The sequence below is a fragment of the Oncorhynchus masou genome, chromosome 32 (genome assembly GCF_036934945.1).
Source record: "Oncorhynchus masou masou isolate Uvic2021 chromosome 32, UVic_Omas_1.1, whole genome shotgun sequence".
Taxonomy (NCBI): Eukaryota; Metazoa; Chordata; class Actinopteri; order Salmoniformes; family Salmonidae; genus Oncorhynchus; species Oncorhynchus masou.
Genome location: NC_088243.1, coordinates 36,129,824 through 36,151,008, shown reverse-complemented (window position 1 = coordinate 36,151,008; position 21,185 = coordinate 36,129,824). Strand labels below are relative to the sequence as shown.

Below are 21,185 nucleotides of genomic sequence, written 5' to 3'. Positions count from 1 at the left end.
ATTCTAAATATGAACCATAAATTTAGTGAATACCATTGGTATTTAATCAAATCTAATTTTATTTGTCACATACAAATTAGTTAGCAGATGTTAATGCGAGTGTAGCGAAATGCTTGTGCTTCTAGTTCCGACCATGCAGTAATATCTAACAAGTAATCTAACAATTTCACAATATGAGGGTTTCAGCATGAAATATCCTTTAAAAAAAATTTTACACACTTTTATTATTTTACTATGTCAATATGTATTTTTTGTCAATGTTTTGGCATCAAAATGGTGGGAGTTGTGAAAAAAGTCAATAGTTGAAAGAGTTTTTTTTTTTTCATTAATTAGGCTATTTTCTCTTGAACCATGTGGTCTATCTACTAGAAACTCGTGTACAATATAGACACTGATATAAAAAATGAATACTATATATGAATATATATTTAAAAAGTTATTCAAGTATAAATTAACAAAGTTACGATAGATTGCCATAGATTTTCTGTTAATTAGCAAAAAATTAGTGAAGATTCCAGTAATTTTAGTAAATTACCGGTGGCTTTGCAACCCTACCCATAGTACCAAATCAAAAGAAGAAAAAAAATACAGTTTTTACAGTGCATTTATTTTTCTAGGATAACTTACAAAACAAAACTAATTTTATTATATATTATCCCTGTTTCGACCTGGAGTTTCCACAGGGAATGCACATAAACTTTTGAGTAATTTAGTGCAATATTATAACATGGCATTTGTAGTTTAAAGTGAGGCTAGCCTATATTCAATCCATCTGCATCTATCAAAACACATCTAAGGCTGCCCCCTGAGTGAGAAGGAGGAAGAAAACAACCTTGTGATCGAAAGTAAACCAGCAGGATTATCAGCAACTAACTGTGAATTATTTAGCACAGAGCACAGAGAGTGGGGCCCCAGTCTTCCTCTGGGCTGGCAGAGAAATATTAATTAACAAACAGTAATAATTCAGGGCTTCCCACTTGAAGGCCGATGTTGGTGGTGATGTACAGTACACTATACACCACTGACAACTGCTATGCCCTACTTCCCTCCACCCTGTGTTCTTCCTGCCCTGATTATGTCTTATTTTCAACTCACGACAATGTGTGCGTGTATGTGTGTGCGTTGGGAGTGTGTGTGAGAGAGAAAAAGAAAAGGAAGGTGGTGAAAGTGGGTTTTGCGTGAGGTTGACCTCGACCAAAACACACAAAGCCAAGCTCGACGGCAATGTGTGAAATCAATAAAACAATGTCAGACTTCTTTTGTTCCAACACATATTGGGGAAGAAAATATAAACACATTTGTTTTTATAATTAGTCATCAAAAGGGGCATTAGGTGAAACATCATAAGACCAAAGCAAAAGGAATTGGGCAACAGGGTTCATTACCAGGGGCCTTCCCCTGAGGGCTGCTGGGACGGAAATGCACCAGTCACATCATCATCATCTGCGTTTAACAAAACCTCTTTGTTCCAGAATCAGGGTTAGGAGATCTCACTTTCAGAAGGTCAGTGAAACCCATGACATACAGTATGTCATCTGAGGTCATACCTAACACTGTTTGTGCGAGTCTCAATCTTCTTTACGGCTAAGTCACCCAGGCATTGTGAAGTGAAATTGGATTTACTGCAAACGAGCTCCCCACTGGCCCTCCAGACAGGAAAATGGCATATTCAAGGGTTAATCGAGACGCAACTGAAGGGCGAGTTGACCTGTGCACAGCCAGCCTGTTTAATAAAGGGCCTGTTTCATTTCAGATGAACTAGGTTAGAGCACACGGCATCTGAAATTCATTCATCACGGAGAGGAGAGATCCTTCATTATGAGTAGTTCATGATTTAACTACAGAATAGAGAGAAAGAACCAGCGAGAGAAAGGAAAAAGAGGGAGACTGTGTGTGTGTGTGTGTGTGTGTGTGTGTGTGTGTGTGTGTGTGTGTGTGTGTGTGTGTGTGTGTGTGTGTGTGTGTGTGTGTGTGTGTGTGTGTGTGTGTGTGTGTGTGTGTGTGTGTGTGTGTGTGTGTGTGTGTGTGTGTGTGTGTGTGTGTGTGCAGTAGTAGTAGTGGTGTAACTTAGAATCTACTCCCCTCTAGACGCTGACATGATACATTGAACGTTGGCTCCCATCTCTGGCCATTGACTATCAATAGTCACTTTCACCTTGCTCGCTACCTCAGCGCACAGACATGCACACGCATACATTTTCTCAGGGAAAGTCATGCACAAACAATGGACCCACAATGTGGGTCACAAACTTAGTCAGCCCAAGACAGCTGGTTCTCCACTCCACAGCTGTATTTGACTAAGGTTGCACACATTCTTTCTCCCCAAAAACAACTTCTTTGTAATGGTGGACACTCCATGAAAGGACAACAACACACTCACTAAAGAGTTATCATCCACCACAACCATGAGTCATGCAGTGCATACCTCAGAAACCTTTACAGAGCAATTGCGTAATGTCTCTCTCTAGTCCATGTCAGGGTCAGTGACTCCAGTTAAATGCACACTAGGCCTAGTAAACCCTTTCTCTCAGTGGGCCAGAGCAGATATTCCCCATAGGTAACAGCAGAAATGCATGGTGGTGCTGGAGAAAAGCAGTCTGTCCATGCTAGCCAGCCAGTCAGTGGGGAGCGCGGTCACGTCGTAGTAGCCTGGAGAGTATTTTGGGCATGTGGTGGTAACTAAACTAAAGTGAACTAAGCAGAGGGAGCAGGAGGAGTGAATCATGACTTCCCACAGCTCAGCGCTTTGTTGGTCGGAGCCCAGCCAGCCCAGGGTGAGTCACCACCACAGCCCAGTTTAGAATGGTAACACACAGCTTAGAGCTAGCCGAGCGGCCATGTGACAGAAACGTACACTGTTGCTCTGGCCAGGAATAACCCCCAGCAGTCAGTCAGTGTGTGTAGAGAACTAACACGGCTGCCCAGCATTCATTCATGGTCAAACATGGACAGGCTGTTGAATGGATGAGTGTGTGTACATATGTGTGTGTTCGTATGTGTATGTGTGCGTGCACGTGTGTGTGTGTGTGTGTGTGTGTGTGTGTGTGTGTGTGTGTGTGTGTGTGTGTGTGTGTGTGTGTGTGTGTGTGTGTGTGTGTGTGTGTGTGTGTGTGTGTGTGTGTGTGTGTGTGTGTGGGTCTGCATGGCTGCTTAATGCTTGACAATAGCCATGTCAGTACAAACAGACCATTCTCAGAAAGTATCAGTAACCACACAAGGATTTCAGTTGAAAAATTCCTCAAACAGAGAAAAGATGAAAAACATCTCAGATTCAACGGTTCCTAAAACATCAGAGTGGCTTAAATGACCAAAGTCATCCAGGAGTGTAAAGGCTTTGTGTGAACCCTAAGAACTGCATGTCTCCTCGGGGTCTGTATCAAGGCTGACCCCCTGCCATGTGATACCCCCTGGTGGTAATTTGGCAGCAGCCTCAGCACCCGCCATACCGCCTCCGACCATTAACGACTGGCTGGATCCTCAAACACAGAGGCCTGATTAGTAGAAGGAGAGCGAGAAAGCTGGTGCGGGCGGCAAACGAGGAGAGCTGTGGCTGATCACGTTTCACCCCAGAGCTGGGTGACGACCTCACAACAGCCGGTGTGTGTGTGTGTGGGAGAGAAAGATGAGTGAAAGAGAAAGGGAGGGGGTGAGGAAGTGGGGGAATGTAACTTACAAATATGAAAACGTCAAACACCAAATATTTGTAATTTCCCCCCTAAAAAATTATTGAAATGCCATCAGGGGTCCACTCATATCTGCAACGTCCTGTGATTAACAAGCTCAAAACAGTACAGGTCAGGAACAACAGTGACATGCTTTCACAGTTTATCACGCCTCCATAGTATAGCATTCGTTTTCATATCAAGTGGAAATAGTCTGGGGGAGGAAATGTGGTTTGGAGCCATGACACGGAACGATACCTTAATGTCAATGTGAGGGAGGACCTAGCGAAATATCACAGCAGTGAAAGTCAGGAGGATATGAATGGCCAAAATTGTGACGGAAGTGAGAGAAGGTGTGCGACAAGACCACAGGGTGACTTTCTGTTAAATACATTCTGGTTTTGAGGTACTTTCACAGAGGAAGATGAAAAACATGGAACTTGACTCTCCGGCACCTCTGAGAGGTCAGACAAGGATGGAGATGGCCAACAGCCCCCGTTTCCACTTCCTCTAAAACATACATGAAAAAAAAAACCATCACTCAAACAACCAGCATTAATCAATAATCAATACATCCCAAAATTGTATCCTTGAAGTCTAGTCGTGGCAAAATATCTCTGGGTATTTAATCATTTTGCTTATACGCAATTTACGATAACTGATATTGATGTATGGGGACAAAATCCATATGCATGTAAAAAGAGATTGACTGATAACCACGAGGGTGTGAAACCTCTCTGTTGACAAATGAGTCACAAAGAGAGGAAAATTGTGACAACCACTTTCATGTGGGATATTTCATTCACTGGCTAACACTAACATCCTCTGCAGCTGAAAAACGAAAGTACATGTGTGGGTCGTTCCACACCTACAGTGTTTCCATAAAGGAAAATCTACCTGTTTAAAAAGCAAGATAATACAGTACACAATGACACGATCTGAATTGTTACTCAGAAAGTTTGTTATTTACAGCGCAGCAGATATTCTGTCAGATTCTGGAAATGTATTCTGTAAGGACCAAATCCTAACTCAGATATTTGTGTCAAATCATGCATTGAGGTCAACAGAACATTCAGGTTACACATGTGAACTCAAGATACACTTTAGCCCTGCAAAGAGAAAATGTATTGATGAAATCCGAGCGTAATCCATTGCTGTAATTTTATCCAGAAACTGAGTCACTGTGGCCTGGATACTGGATGTCAGGATGCAGCTGGGAAGAGATATTATTAAGAAAAGATATTCAGTGGCATCTTGGTTTATTCGTTTATTGGGATCCCCATTAGCTTTAGCAGAAGCAGCGAATATCCTCCCTTCTCACAGGAACAGTGATGATAACAACTGGCCCTAATAAAAAACAGAGCAGCTTCTGTGACAAGGTGTGTGTATAGATTACACCTGTCCTCACTCAAGCAAGGGACTTTCCATCTGTGGGGACATTTTATTGTATGTCAGTCCATTTCCTGATTGAAGTCATCCACTCTCCTCTTCTTTCTGCTCTGTGGCTGACATCATTTATGGCCTGGGGTCTTTTGCTTCAGTCTCCATATCTTGCACACTCTAGGGTTTCTGATCAACTCAGGTGTTACCCCCCAAAAAATGATTGGATGTCTCACATCTGTAGAGTCATTCAATGGTAGAGCATCTAGTGCCAAGATAAATGTTCGAGGCTGGGAATCCACCCAAAATGAGATATGGGTGATATAAACAAGTAAGAAAGAAAGGTTGTGGACCAATGTACTTCCCCAACAATGTCCGACATCAATCAAACTAACAACTCTATCTTCAACATCTCGCTCCATCTACCCTACGCGTCAAAATATGGTACGGTCCCTATGATCGCTGTCTCTACCAAAGTCATTAGACTACGCCAAAAGAAGCTGATCTCAGGGCCTCCACAGCTCCATTAGTGTTAATGGTACATGATGGGGAATATTAATACAAGCCCAAAAGACCACTGTCTCGTGCCATCGCAAAATGAGCAGATTGTGCCCCTCTCACATCGCAATTAACACGACACAGCAGCCAATTAACGTGACACAGCAGCCATTTCTTCATCATTATCTGTAATACATTCACAGCTGCCTAAGATATGTCAGACATTCATAGAGAGGCATGTGTAACGGCAATCTCTATTGGGCCTCTCAAATTGGATTATCTGTCATATCGGATGTGTATGACAGTACTGCAGGGGCTTGTGAGAGTTCTAACCTGACAAAAGAAACTAAAAAAAGACAATGGGGTCTGTTGCAGTGTTGCAGTGAACATTCCAAGTAAAGGATTAAAAATAATACTTGAAATTTCTATTTCAGTCATGTTGTAGAAGGATGATTTATTTTAATTTTACTAGGCAAGTCAGTTTTCAATGACGGCCTAGGAACAGTGGGTTAACTGCCTGTTCAGGGGCAGAATGACAGATTTGTACCTTGTCAGCTAGGGGATTCAAACTTACAACCTTTCGGTTACTAGTCCAACGCTCTAACCACTAGGCTACCCTGCCGCCCCTATGCTTGTTTTCGTATTGGAGAGTAAAAGCAAGGTGGTGCGTCACTTCCTACGAGTATGACCAAGCGGTTGTTTATTTACCTCCTACTGTACTATATAATCTGTCCCAGAACCGTCGAGGCTCACAAACACTAATCCCCTCACATCAAAGACCAAACTATGTCTTCTTTCAGCCACAAGCATGGAAATGAATGTGGAAGCATTATCATGTAAAAGGACAGGTGTAATATCCACCCCATAGGGCACAATCTCACATCCAATGAATGTTTGTTGTTTTGAATGTTTTGAATGAATGTTTTGTCATACCCGTGGTATATGGTGTAACGGCATTCAAAGGTGGAAGGATCGGACCAAAGCGCAGCGTGGTAAGTGTTCATGATGACATATTTAATGAAATGAACTGAACACTGAAATACAAAACAATCAAGTGAACGAACGAAAACCGAAACAGTACCGTGTGGACCAAACACTCACACGGAAAACAAACACCCACAATCCAAAAGTGAAACCCAGGCTACCTAAGTATGATTCTCAATCAGGGACAACAATTGACAGCTGCCTCTGATTGAGAACCATACTAGGCGGCTCAGGACAGACTGGCGGCTCTGGCGGCTCAGGACAGACTGGCGGCTCTGGCGGCTCAGGACAGACTGGCGGCTCAGAACAGACTGGCGGCTCAGGACAGACTGGCGGCTCTGGCCGCTCAGGACAGACGGGAGACTCTGGCAGCTCAGGACAGACGGGAGACTCTGGTGGCTCAGGACAGATGGGAGACTCTGGCAGCTCAGGACAGACGGGAGACTCTGGACAGACGGGAGACTCTGGCGGTGCTAGGACAGGAGGAAGGCTCTGGCGGCGCTGGACAGGCGGGAGCACCTGTAGGGAGGAGACGGAGAGACAGCCTGGTGCGGGGGGCTGCCACCGAAGGGCTGGTGCGTGGAGGTGGCACCAGATAGACCGGTTCGTGCAGGCACACTGGAGCTCTTGAGCACCGAGCCTGCCTAACCTTACCTGGTTGAATGCTCCCCGTAGCCAGGCCAGTGCGGCGAGGTGGAATAGCCCACACTGGGCTGTGCTGGCGAACCGGGGACACCATGCGTAAGGCTGGTGCCATGTACGCCGGCCCAAGGAGATGCACTGGAGACCAGATGCACAGAGCGGCTTCATGGCACCTGGCTCGATGCCCACTCTAGCCCGGCCGATACGAGGAGCTGGGATGTAGCACACCGGGCTAAGCACGCGTACAGGGGACACCGTGCTTTCCACCGCATAACACAGTGCCTGACCAGTACGACGCCCCCTCTCTCTCCACGTTAAGCACGGGGAGTTGGCGCAGGTCTCCTACCTGCCTTAGCCACACTCCCCGTGTGCCCCCCCAATACATTTTTGGGGCTGCCTCTCGGGCCTCCTTGCCCGCCGTGTTCCCTCAAATCGCTGGCTCCTCTCTCCGGCTGCCTCTGCTCTCCTAGCTGCCTCCACCTGTTCCCATGGGAGGCGATCCCTTCCAGCCAGGATCTCCTCCCATGTGTAGCAACCCTTGCCGTCCAAAATGTCCTCCCATGTCCAAGAGTCCTGACATCGCTGCTGCTGCTGCTGCCCGTTACCACGCTGCTTGGTCCTTTTGTGGTGGGTGTTTCTGTAACGGCATTCAGAGGTGGAAGAAGGATCGGACCAAAGCGTAGCGTGGTAAGTGTTCATGATGACATATTTAATGAAACGAACTGAACACTGAAATACAAAACAATAAAGTGAACGAAGGAACGGAAAACAAACACCCACAATCCAAAAGTGAAACCCAGGCTACCTAAGTATGATTCTCAATCAGGGACAACAATTGACAGCTGCCTCTGATTAAGAACCATACAAGGCCGAACTCAAAACCCAACATAGAAAAACAAACATAGACTGCTCACCCCAACTCACGCCCTGACGATACTAAAACAAACTAAGGTCAGAACGTGACATACGGTCTGATATACCACGGCTTTAAGCCAATCAGCATTCAGGGCTCGAACCACCCAGTTTATAATACTCAATAACTTATCAACATTTACCACAGCTGCTGCAATAACATTATTTTTAGAATAAGAATGCGTGAGGAGAAATGCACAACCCTGTTCTTTCCACATTAAAATGAAAGAGGTCGAACCGCTGACTAAGTGATCAAACATAACAAACAGACCAGAGCAATGACCTGTGTTTGTTTTTGTTCCCTTGATTGGAGTGGTTTTCCCCCTCAATGACCCCTCGTTCCTCGTGGAGCACATGACTCTGTCATAGAGTCTGACTGGCCGGCTGGCCGGTGTAACTTAGCTCCCAGGAAGAACCTTAGAGCCCCACTCAGGTTCACTGGGTTCAGCTGGTTAATGACTGACAGCCTGTAGAATGTAGTACCAGCTAAAGTGCATTCCAAGAATCCAGCTCATTCTCTCTCGCCCTGCCTATGTTTCTTCCTGTGGTTCGTGAGGATTCCATGCCTGCCTTCCTGTCTAACTCCTCTCTCTGCATGAAGCTTCTCAAGGGTTTCCTCTCTCTCTCTCTCTTTCTCTCGCTCACACACTCACACCGAGCTTGATGAGTTCTACAGGCCTTTTTCCTACTGACTTGTTCACTGGCTTCACACTGGCTCTTCGACTGCAAGGCCTTTGCCATTGTTTTGCCCAGTGGTGCCATGACTCAAATCAAATATGACCTATATGTATCTGGAGGCCTATAAACAAGCAAGAGAGAATGGCAATAAACAACATGGGCTTTGGCTTATCTGGTGGGCACACCCATGGAATCCATGGATTAATGCACCCCCCTAAACAACAAAGACCCAGGGTATGATCTTGTCACCATCTGCCCATGCTCCACTAATCATGCCCTGCCATGCCAGATGGGCTGCCAGATATATGGCAAGGTTATCCAACCCCAACCCAGCCAGCCATCAGCTGTGCCAATACTGGGCCAGAATGCCCGGACTGGGGACATTCTAGTTTCTATAAAGCAGACTAGCCTGGTATTGGGCAATCAAGAGGGCTTTTCTGTTAAATCAATGCATACACATTAGAGCATATACATACAGCCTCTGGACTGTATGAAATATATGACAATGGTGGTCTGTGTCAAACTATGCTGCCAAAATGTGTAAGCATCCCCTAATATGATGTCAAAATCCTACCATCCGGCGAGCACAATTCTTACCAGCGGTAGGTCCGGATGAATACATGAATGTGGAATCTGTCAAGAAACGCCAAAATTCAACCACAATGTGAAAACAACTGTCATGCTGTGAACATGAATTGTCAATTCCATGCCTATTAAACGTGATGTACTGGTGGCACAGATACGAGCACAGCCCACTGGGCACACCACATCATATCAACATGGATAATTGGGTAATATTTGATTGAGATGTTGATCAATGAGATTACAAACTATATTCACCCACTCAAAAAGACAGCCAAAAGTTTGTTGAAATTCCAATGTGTTATCACTATGGTGGTTTCTAGTGATGTGCAGTTCGCGAACAATTTGTGCTTTTTGAATGACTCCTTTTACTGACTCGTGAGTTATGACTTGTTTTTATGGGCAACTCGTTCATTTTAGTCATTCGTTTGATTAATACATACTACTCCTGCTCAGCGGCTCCAGAAATGTGCTCCGACCACCAACTGTCTGTCATATGTGCACAGGACAATAGATCATGAGCATAGAGGAAAAAGACATGTTAAGAATTGATAATTGATCGTGCATGGTGCAAGAGTGAATGCAATTCAATGATGATTGAATATTATGACGGACAGAGCTTTCTAGAACCTCAACACACTCAAGCTCTAGAACGTCCACAAACACGAACTCGAGGAAAGAATCGTTGGGGGTCTGCAGTTTGCAGAACGACATTGCTCTTATCACCCTCACGGCAGTCAAGCAATGCACTCTGTCAAGAGTCATTCACAATCTAGCCCGGTTGCGGCCCCAACTAGACCTCATTTCAAATGTATCAACACATTTGTATGCCCAGCGATCAACAAATGTACATTGTTAAAAGCACAGTCACAAATGACAGTCTCAGTCACAAATGACAGCTCCAATAAGACACCTATTGTGAACGACGTGAACGAGAGGCTTGTCGAGTCATGACTCTTTCGAATTTTCAGTTCATCGTTCGGTCGTGCTCTGGGCATGACTGACTCAAATGAACAAAATGAGTCGAAAGATTTGTTCTTTTGACTGAACGAGTTGAAAAGATCAGAGTCGGTTAAAAGAGCTGAACCTCCCATCCCTGTCTAAAAGCACGACCAAATTCCAATGGAAAAACAATGAGTCATTTTCGGTTTAGTCACCACCCAAATGTCAATCATTGCACATTCAACCATTTAAAAGCACAACAAAGTTCAAATGGGAATACAATGTCAGATATTTTGTTTATTTATACAACAGATTAATGGGTTACCAATGTGCTTCATCTAATAGCAGAAACAAATGGTCTGGACTGCAGATGTGATTACATTAAAAGTACATGGTGCAAATGAGATTATTACAGAAATTGTGAAGATCTCCACAGACCTGCGAAGATCTATGCATGCTATGTTGAACACGCACGCCTTATATGATTACATAAGAAGAAATGTATAGTTACAGTAACCTCAAAATGTGGCCATGGATGTGTTAGGGAAAGGGGGATACCTAGTCAGATGTACAACTGAAATGTTTCTTACACGTTTAACCCAACCCCTCTGAATCAGAGAGGTGAGGAGGGCTGCCTTAATCAACATCCACGTCTACGGTGCCCAGGGAACAGTGGGTTAATGCCTTGCTCAGGGGCAGAACAACTGATTTTTACCTTATCAGCTCGGGGACTCCAGCCAGCAAACTTTTTGTTACTGATCCAATGTTACATTCGTTTGTAAGATAACCTTAGCTTAGGTTATTTGCTGTATTACAAAAGTAATATTGAATTGTGTTTGGTTGACAAGGCAACCAACTATAAACATTTAAAAAAAAATGTATCTACTGCTTGGTTAATTCCATCTGAGCCACTGCCTTAATCCCATTCCTTAACTTTTATTTGTGGTTGAGTTGGAGACGTGAATCGAACATATAATTTGTTAACTTGTCGGCAACTTATTAGACTATTTATTGCATTTCAAAAGTGATATTGAATTGTTTGGTTGTCAACGCAACCAAATATCAACACTTGATTTATCTTCTGTTTAGATAGTTCCATCTGTCCCGCTGACTTAGTCTGGCTTTAATGCCAGTTTGTATACAAATTAATAATTCATACATTGATGACTTTTTTCAAAGCCAATGTATTTTCCACACAAATTCCACATCACAATACGTTGACAAATTACATTGAATCAATGCTGATACACATGCTTTCACACTGATAAAAAATACACATTTCTGCTGTGCTAGTAGGGCTGGGGGATATGGCCTACAAATCATATCTCGTTTTTTTTTTTCAAACTTATGGGCGGTTCACATTTCATAAGAAATAGCACAAAAGGTTAATATGTTTTTATAAATGTGTGCACTTCCATACATTTTGCATTAAAAAAACAAACATTTTATTTCATATAGGAATTTGATGGAATATCGGTTTCGATGCAGGTTTGCTGACAGTCATGGTGAAAAATCACGGGATCCAGGCGTGAAATAGAATCACATGACAGACACCGCTGCTTGAGCACCATTAAACCCTCTACTGCATTCACAGACAATATGTTAATGGGGGAGAAAGCGAGAGAGAAAGAGAGAGACAGAGATATAAATGCATAATAAAGGTACATAAAGGAGGGAAAGCCAAAGATAGAGAATACAGAAAGAAAAAGACAATGAAAGTGATAGATAGAAAGAGAGGGATATTCATCTACAGCCTCTCTCCACGGTTTGGTCTGTCTGCCCTGGAGCGCTCTGGCACTCAGGCGTCCCCAGAGACAGTCTGTCCTTATCACCTTGGACGGATTGATGGGAGTGATAATGGGGAGAGGAGAGGAGGTGGCGAGGCGTCGCTCCGACTGCTTTTCCTGCACCTCAGCAAACCTCTCAGAGAGACAGGAATCCTGATACACTCAGTCATACCCGCACTTGACTTTCACTGCGCTCTACACTGTAAATTATACATGTACCTCACAGCACTATCTGTACTCTGTACATACTAGGGGGCTGTGCTTCAATACTGTCTGCCAGACAGTGTGTGGAAGAATAACATACGAGTTGATGTCTCATATGGATAGATTCCGCATGGGTAACGGTAGATTCTGTACTGTCTTTCTCCAGTGGAGTTGAATCCAATGCATTGGTACCAGTGTCTGTCTATCATACAGACGTTCTCCCTCTGTGTGACAGCACCGAGAAATGCCTCACAGTGCTACACCATACATAACGTAATTGTCTATTTCCATGTAAAAGGGCCAATGAGCGCCAACATGTCAAGTACATAGGAGCATGTCCAATTGGCTGTCAAATGCAAGCTAAGAGTCAATATTTCTTTTGAAATTAAGGTATATACTGTATACATTTTTCAACAATTTTCCATCCTATAAATTAGAAATAATCAAAGGCTTTGATTCTGGTCAAACAGAAGGAAAACATCTACCGGAAAAAGTCTTAAAAGGTTTTAGAAATACATCAAAACAGAATAATGTTGATGTAAAGACCCCTTCCAACTAATATCAACACTTATATTTAGTTTAGGAGAAATGTTTCTGCCTTCTATAAGTTTAAGAAACATTGCCTTGTGCCTTGAAATTCCATTACCAAAAACCCACATATCTTTAAGATATTTTCTCATTTCTATCCCTCATGAGGAGAGGATAATGAAAATTCACAAAAGTAACAAGTAATAGAACACCTCTCAATTAGTTATAGTGTTTTTACTGATTAAGTGATTAATCCCCCCCCCCACACACACCCCCCCACGCTAAATTTGCCACCGCTGCTGAAATAAATCCTAAGGGAAACACTATGAGTGGAATATGACAGGCACACACACAAAGACGCAGCAGACACACACACACAAGCGGACACAGACACATAGGCGTATACAGACACAAAGGTGGACAAACACACATAAAACACCCTCTGGCAATGTCCTCACATGACGAATCTAAGATGAAAATAGACTCGCATTCAGTTCAGCTAGTCCTATTTATTCTTATTACGATGTGACAAAATACGGGTCGGCAGCCGGCAGATAGCATAGTGGTTTGAGAGGCAACCGGAGGGTTGCCAGTTCAAATGTCAGGTCTTACAAGACAAATCTGGCAGGAAGTGAGCTGGCAACCGGAGGGTTGCTGGTATCAAATCTTAGATACCATCACTTGCTGTTGTGGACTTGAGCAAGGCACTTAAACCCCCGAAAACAACTACTCCATGGGCCCCATAGTATTTTGGCACCCTGTTCCATGTGTATCTTTCTGAAAGGCTGGGCTATTTGATTTTTTTTAACCTTTATTTAACTAGGTAATTCAGTTAAGAACAAATTATTATTTACAATGGGTAACTGCCTTGTTCAGGGATAGAACAACAGATTTTTTAACTTGTCAGCTCGGGGATTCAATCTAGCAACCTTTCAGTTACTACCCCAATGCTCTAACCACTAGGCTATCTGCCACCCCAAAGTGCGGAAGTCAAAGTTTTGTTTGACCTTGATACAATTAGACAAATAAAGTGATCTTAATCTTTAATCTGCAAGATGCAATTTTTGGGGCGACCCAACCAAATTCATATAGAAATGTGATTTACAGATCTGTCATTCTCATTGAAAGCAAGTCTAAGAAGCGGTATATCTGTTCTATGTGCGTTATTTCTATGCTTCCCATTCTTAAGTTTAGTTTTGAGTCTTTAACTTTCGGTTTGGTACATCAGCTTCAAATACAATACAATATTTTTGGTGATGGAAAAGATATTTCACAGCGGTTTAGATGATACAATGATTCTCTACATTGCAACTGCTTGTTTTGTCACATAAACTGAAATTAGGGGAACTATTAGAATTTTAGCAACCAGGAAATGGTGGAGCCATTTCTGCATAGTGCATTTTTTATTTGAATTTAGACACAATCTACAATTTCCACTATAAATGTGACTGTCAAAACACTACGGATTTTGCTTTTCTGTACAGTGCATGTCCACATATCTTGGATGTGTTGCTGATATGACAAGGCAGTGAGAAGTTACCACAAGCAAATCCTGTTATTTAAGCGAGTGACAGTGACAATACGCCTCCGTACATACACAGCACAGGAAGTGTGTTTCACTCTCCTCCCAACCACATGTATGTCTGTCACAGGATGCAAATCGCCAACCTGAACCTGCCCACCACACACTCACTCATTCGAAGTTACTGAAGTAGAAGACAAGCCACACTTGCAGTGTTGTGTATTCATGGATGCCATATATACTTAAAAAACAATAGTATTATCTTTCATCTCTCTGTTTCAGTATGTTTATTTTTTTTTATAGACAAGTCAGTTAAGAACAAATTCTTATTTTCAATGACGGCCTAGGAACAGTGGGTTAACTGCCTGTTCAGGGGCAGAACGACAGATTTGTACCTTGTCAGCTCAGGGATTTGAACTTTCAACCTTTCGGTTACTAGTCCAATGCTCTAACCACTAAGCTACCCTGCCACCCTATATGTAGCCGATGTATCTGATGCTGTCTGGACAAAAAGAGTATGACATGGTGCCATCATAGCCTTAGATTGATTGATGTTTTGCAAGCATTTGATTTCCCTTGATTAAAAAAAATATAAAATAATTAGCCAATCAGCGTTGAGCTGAGATCAAGTTCAATATGTAACCCTAGCCTAGATGTTGCCTAGTGTGCTCAGTTTAAAGCTGATATATGTACATTTTTGGGCAACCCAACCAAATTCACATGGAAATGTGAGTTACAGATCTGTCATTGAAAGCAATTCTAAGAAGCGATAGATATTTTCTATGTGCGCTATTTCTATGCTTCCCGTTCTTAAGTTTAGTTTTTGCGACTTTTACTTTCGGTTTTGTACACCAGCTTCAACCAGCTGAAAATACAATATTTTTGGTTATTGAAAATATATTTCACAGCGGTTTAGATTACAATGATTCTCTACACATTGCCTGTTTCAAATCAAATCAAATTGTATTAGTCACATGCGCTGAATACAACAGGTGTAGACCTTACAGTGAAATGCTAACTAAAAAGCCCCTAACCAACAATGCAGTTTAAAAAATAATAATAATAAATAAAAGTAAGACTATTTACAGGGGGTACCGTTACAGAGTCAATGTGCGGGGGCACCGGTTAGTCAAGGTAATTGAGGTAATATGTACATCTCGGTAGTGTTATTAAAGTGACTATGCATAGATAATAACAGAGAGTAGCAGTGGCGTAAAAGAGGGGGTGATGCAAATAGTCTGGGTAGCCATTTGATTAGATGTTCAGGAGTCTTATGGCTTGGGGGTAGAAGCTGTTTAGAAGCCTCTTGGACCTAGACTTGGCCCTCCAGTACCGCTTGCCGTGCGGTAGCAGAGAGAACAGTCTATGACTAGGGTGTCTTTGACAATTTTTAGGGCCTTCCTCTGACACCGCCTGGTATAGAGATCCTGGATGGCAGGAAGCTTGGCCCCAGTGATGTACTGGGCTGTACACACTACTCTCTGTAGTGCTTGCGGTCGGAGGCCGAGCAGTTGCCATTCCAGGCAGTGATGCAACCAGTCAGGATGCTCTTGATGGTGCAGCTGTATAATATCCTTTTGAGGATCTGAGTACCCATGCCAAATTTTTCAGTCTCCTGAGGGGGAATAGGTTTTGTCGTGCCCTCTTCATGACTGTCTTGGTGTGCTTGGACGGTGTTAGTATGTTGGTGATGTGGACACCAAGGAACTTGAAGCTCTCAACCTGCTCCACTACAGCCCCGTTGATGAGAATGGGGGCCCCTGTGTTGAGGATCAGTGTGGTGGATGTACTGCTACCTACCCTTACCACCTGGGGGCAGCCCGTCAGGAAGTCCACGATCCAGTTGCAAATGGAGGTGTTTAGCCCAAGGGTCCTTAGCTTATTGATGAGCTTTGAGCAATAAATAGCATTCTCACTTTTGCATTCTCCTTTTGTCCAGGTAGGAAAGGGCAGTGTGGAGTGCAATAGAGATTGCATCACCTGTGGATCTTTTAGGGTGGTATGCAAATTGGAGTGGGTCTAGTGTTTCTGGGATAATGGTGTTGATGTGAGCCATGACCAGCCGGTCATTTAGGCAGGTTACCTTAGTAGTCATTTAGGCAGGTTACCTTAGTGTTCTTGGGCAAAGGGAATATGGTGGTCTGCTTAAAACATGTTGGTATTACAGACTCGGACAGAGAGAGGTTGAAAATGCCAGTGAAGACACTTGCCAGTTGGTCAGCGCATGCTCACAGTACACGTCCTGGTAATCCGTCTGGCCCTGCGGCCTCGTGAATGTTGACCTGTTTAAAAGTCTTACTCACATCTGCTGCGGAGAGCGTGATCAAACAGTTGGTGCTCTCATGTATGTTTCAGTGTTATTTGCCTCGAAGAGAGCATAGAAGTAGTTTAGCTCATCTGGTAGGCTTGTGTCACTGGGCAGCTCTCGGCTGTGCTTCCCTTTGTTGTCTGTAATGGTTTGCAAGCCCTGCCACATCCGATGAACGTCGGAGCCAGTGCTGTATTGACACTTTGCCTGTTTGATGGTTCGTTGGAAGGCATTGCGGGATTTCTTATAAGCTTCCGGGTTAGAGTCCCACTCCTTGAAAGTGGCAGCTCTAGCCTTTAGCTTAGGGCAGATGTCTGTATTCCATGGCTTCTGGTTGGGGTATGTATGTGCGGTCACTGTGGGGACGACGTCATTGATGCACTTATTGATGAAGCCAATGACTGATGTGGTGTATTCCTCAATGCCATAGGAAGAATCCCGGAACATATTCCAGTCTGTGCTAACAAAACAGTCCTGTAGCTTAGCATCTGCTTCATCTGACCACTTTCTTATTGACCGAGTCACTGGTGCTTCCTGCTTTACTTTTTGCTTGTAAGCAGGAATCAGGAGTATAGAATTATGGTCAGATTTACCAAATGGAGGGCGAGGGAGAGCTTTGTACACGTCTCTGTGTGTGGAATAAAGGTTGTCTAGAGTTTTTTAACATGCTGATAGAAATGTGGTAAAACAGATTTAAGTTTCCCTGCATTAAAGTCCCCGGCCACTAGGAGCGCCACCTCTGGATGAGCGTTTTCCTGTTTGCTTGTGGCAGAATACAGCTCATTGAGTGCGGTCTTCGTGCCAGCATCGGTCTGTGGTGGTATGTAGACAGCTACAAAAAATACAGATGAAAACTCTCTAGGTAAATTGGTCTACAGCTTATCATGTGATACTCTACCTCAGGCAAGCAAAACTTTGAGACTTCTTTAGATATCGTGCACCAGCTGTTGTTTACATATATGCATTGTCCGCCACCCCTTGGCATACCAGACTCCGCTGTTCTATCCTGCCGATACAGCGTATAACCAGCCAGCTAGCTGTATGTTGATAATGTCGTCGTTCAGCCACGTTTTGTCACATAAACTGAAATTAAGCGAACAATTCGAATTTTTGCAACCAAAAAATGCGGAGCCATTTCTGCATATTGCACCTTTAATTAGCTAGCTAACTTAACTTGTTCATTATTGCTCATTTGAGGAGTTTGGCTACCATGGACAGCCACATGTTATTTAGCAACATTGGGTGCACTAAATTGTTTAATTGTATCTTTATGTTTGTTTTCACTGTATTAGACCCAGTTGATTTAATAAAGCTTACATTTTTAAGTTGAAATGGTGTTGGAATAGCAGAGACAGTGCTCCAGTTTACTTTTTGCTGACTTTCGGCCTCAGGCCGAGACAATAACAAGACACAATGGCATAATAAATTCAACCACACCTTTGTTTCATCACAAAAGTTTAGAGCAGCCGCTGTCCGGTGAAGTCCAAAAAGCATATTGCATGTAACAAACAGTTAAATGACCTACAGCATGGTCAAGCAAGTTAATGTTTTCGACATTTTCGGGCTACTAAACAACTATTGATTTAGAACCATGGAGTTACTGCAAGTCGCAAAGAAAACAGGAGCTGGCACCACTATTACAGCACCAAGAGTGCGTGTATAACGCGAACATCTAGCAACCCAAAAGTTGCAAGTTCGAATCTCATCACGAACGACTTTAGCTAATTAGCAGCTTTGCAACTACTTGCTACTTTGCAACTACTTGGTATTTTAGCTAACCTTAACCATTTAACCTAAATCCTAAACTTAACCCTGACCCATAGCTAACGTTAGCGGGCCACTTAGCTAGAATTCGTAACATATCATACATTTTGCAAAGATCGTTACATATCATACGATTTTCAAATTTGTAACATATTGTACATTTCGCAAATTCGTAACATATAATACTAATTGTAATGTATCATACGAAATGGGCCATGAAAATCCACAAATAATACATACCATACAAAACGTAACATATACTAAATGTAGTGTCTCGAATTTATGTACAGAATAATACAAAATGATGGGCTGAAACACATACAAAGACCGAGGGGCGCTGTTTCGCTCGCTCGAATGCTTTCTCCGGTGAGATACATTCAGCGGCTTGCGAATTGATTATACATCATGAAACACAGAGAGACGAAAGATACATTAATTTATTGGTCAATTTTGAGTGGAAACCTGGCTTCACTCGGCATCCATGAATACACGCCACTGTTCACAAGTCATCTCTCACATGCCACGTTCTATTCAATGTAGGACATGATCCTGGTGCGTGGTTGTGTGCATGTAGCTAGCTTCCCCATGCATGATTGAATGTGTTCATTGACTGGCTCTGGCAGACTGACAACAACTCAGGGTCGTCCAAGTCCCACCTTCTCCTTGCCCCCTCTCCCTCATTCTATCCTTTCATTTCAAAACAATGATGCAAATCCGCTTCCTCGGAATCAGATGCTGTGCTAAAAATGTTCCACTCTCAAGTGCTTGAGTTGCTATTGCACCCAAATCCGCCTTTCCCCGTCATGTGAGACCATAAACAAGGAAAGATAAGGGAAAGCAAATGACCTTAGTATGATTACATTAAAACAAAGAGGCAGCTGTTCAAAGACTGCTCAAGTAGCAGGTCAGGGAGTGCGAGTGACACCACATTCCAGATTGAAAGATTACAATATGATTAGATGGCCAGAAGGGGTATAGGAGATTCATGCATGGCACTGAAACGAAATCCGTTATATTAAATCAAAATAATCAATCAATGCAATTAATCCAAAAAATAAGATTAGGACATTCAATCATTGATCATTTAAAAATCATAATTTCAGACATTCATCTACATATGTTAAGATGTTATTGTCAACTGTAATTGGTGTTTGTAGCCTAACACGTGGGGAGCAGAGTGACATCTAGCCGTGAAACAAAAATTGTCAATGTGCAGTTTATTTCCCGTTTTTTTGTGAGTAAAAATCTATATTGCATGATTGCAAGTCACTAATTCGTTGAAAAACGTTAATAAAATGTCCTTCTAGCGCGGCCAAGGGCGGGAATAGGAGCTACGAGATGTGATCCTTTGTCCCTCTCTGCCCCCCCTTTCCGCAAAATGACAGTGCCCTCATCGTTATGGAAGCTCGAGTCATGTTGACCAGGCAGCGACCACCCAGCCTCTGCGCTTTGACCGTTCGAAAACATGCCCCCCACAACAAAGCGCACTGTCACCGCTCTGCACAATGGGACGAGCACTTCAAGGTACAGCCAAATGAAGGATATTCGTTCGCTATGCTGATTAACAAAGTAAAAAAATACACGCGTCTCTATGCATTTACGTATGCATATGAATGGATGTCAACAAAGAACTTGTGGGAAATGTAATGCAATGCGCGGCAACATCAGTATAAAGCAATCACTGCAAATTGAACAATGCAATCGGGAAAAGGAACGCACTTTAAACCAAAGCCATAATGTAATTAGTTATAGGTAATACGCAGTAATAAGCTCACCGTAACTTTCCCGTTTTCTTGCACGTCAGCGCTCCGTTGGTCTCTTACAAATTAGAATGGTTCCACATGGTGACTTCAGCAGCACCCCCTCCAAACTGCTGAAACCGCGTGTTTTTCAATAGTCATCAATGTTTTGTTTTATAGCGTGTAAAAGTGTGGTTACACTATTACAATTGCTATTCAGTGAATGTTACGGGTTTTGTCCCTTTGAAAAACAGCGTGCAGCCTCCTCTGCTGTTTGTATCGCTTATGAAACGCCTTCTCCCAGGAGCTACATTGTTGACATTCGAGCGCTGACGTCACCCTGTCCCTCATTCACAACAATGCGCTGTGCAGAAATTACGCGACAGCCCCGGTCGCTTTGACATTTTACTCAAAATAGCGGGACGCACTTGGGGTTGGTGAATTGGCCTTACAATCATGTCACCGTAAATCCCCGTTTGGCTATAGAAGTGTTTAATTCAGCGCGGAGCGAGGCACAGGAGGATGGCTAGGAATGAAAACAGCATACAATGACGATAATCCTATGATGATCAACCATTGATAAAGGACAAAATAACATCCCATCGTCATATCAGCCCGAAGCCATAAAAAAGCTACAATAACAATTTAAAAAATTCATAATAATAATAATGCATCTCATTGATGACACATTTAAACACATTTATGACCAACCCCCCATTAACTGATTGTCATCACTCAGAGCAAACAATCCCCTTATTGCACATCACCAGTCTCTCCTTGAGTAGCAGAGATTCTTGTCAGACTCTATTCACATCACTGTTAGACCTCAGGACACAGAAAGCATGATCTCATCCTGCTACAGATCCATGACTGACTGACTGAACAATAGCCAGCATCAGCCGTGTTCACAACCTCATTCCCCATTATGCTACTAAAACCCTACACAATCACCATCAAGTGATGATGACATAGGCTATATAATGGTAAAGCTACTGATAGTATATTTTTCTAAAATAAATCATATTATGGCCTATGAGTTTCAAGTTTCAAAGC

General features: G+C 43.0%; 1 protein-coding gene across 1 annotated transcript in view; it reads right to left on the bottom strand.

Annotated features, from left to right (window-relative positions):
• Nucleotides 1–20,403, bottom strand: part of LOC135526022 (transcription regulator protein BACH2-like) — a 45,953-nt gene extending 25,550 nt beyond the window's left edge. Inside the window, exon 1 of the mRNA XM_064954042.1 lies at nucleotides 20,169–20,403. The gene's annotated coding sequence lies outside the window, so the exon portion shown is untranslated. The remainder of the gene's footprint in view (nucleotides 1–20,168) is intronic.
• Between the last annotated feature and the right edge of the window lie 782 nt (nucleotides 20,404–21,185).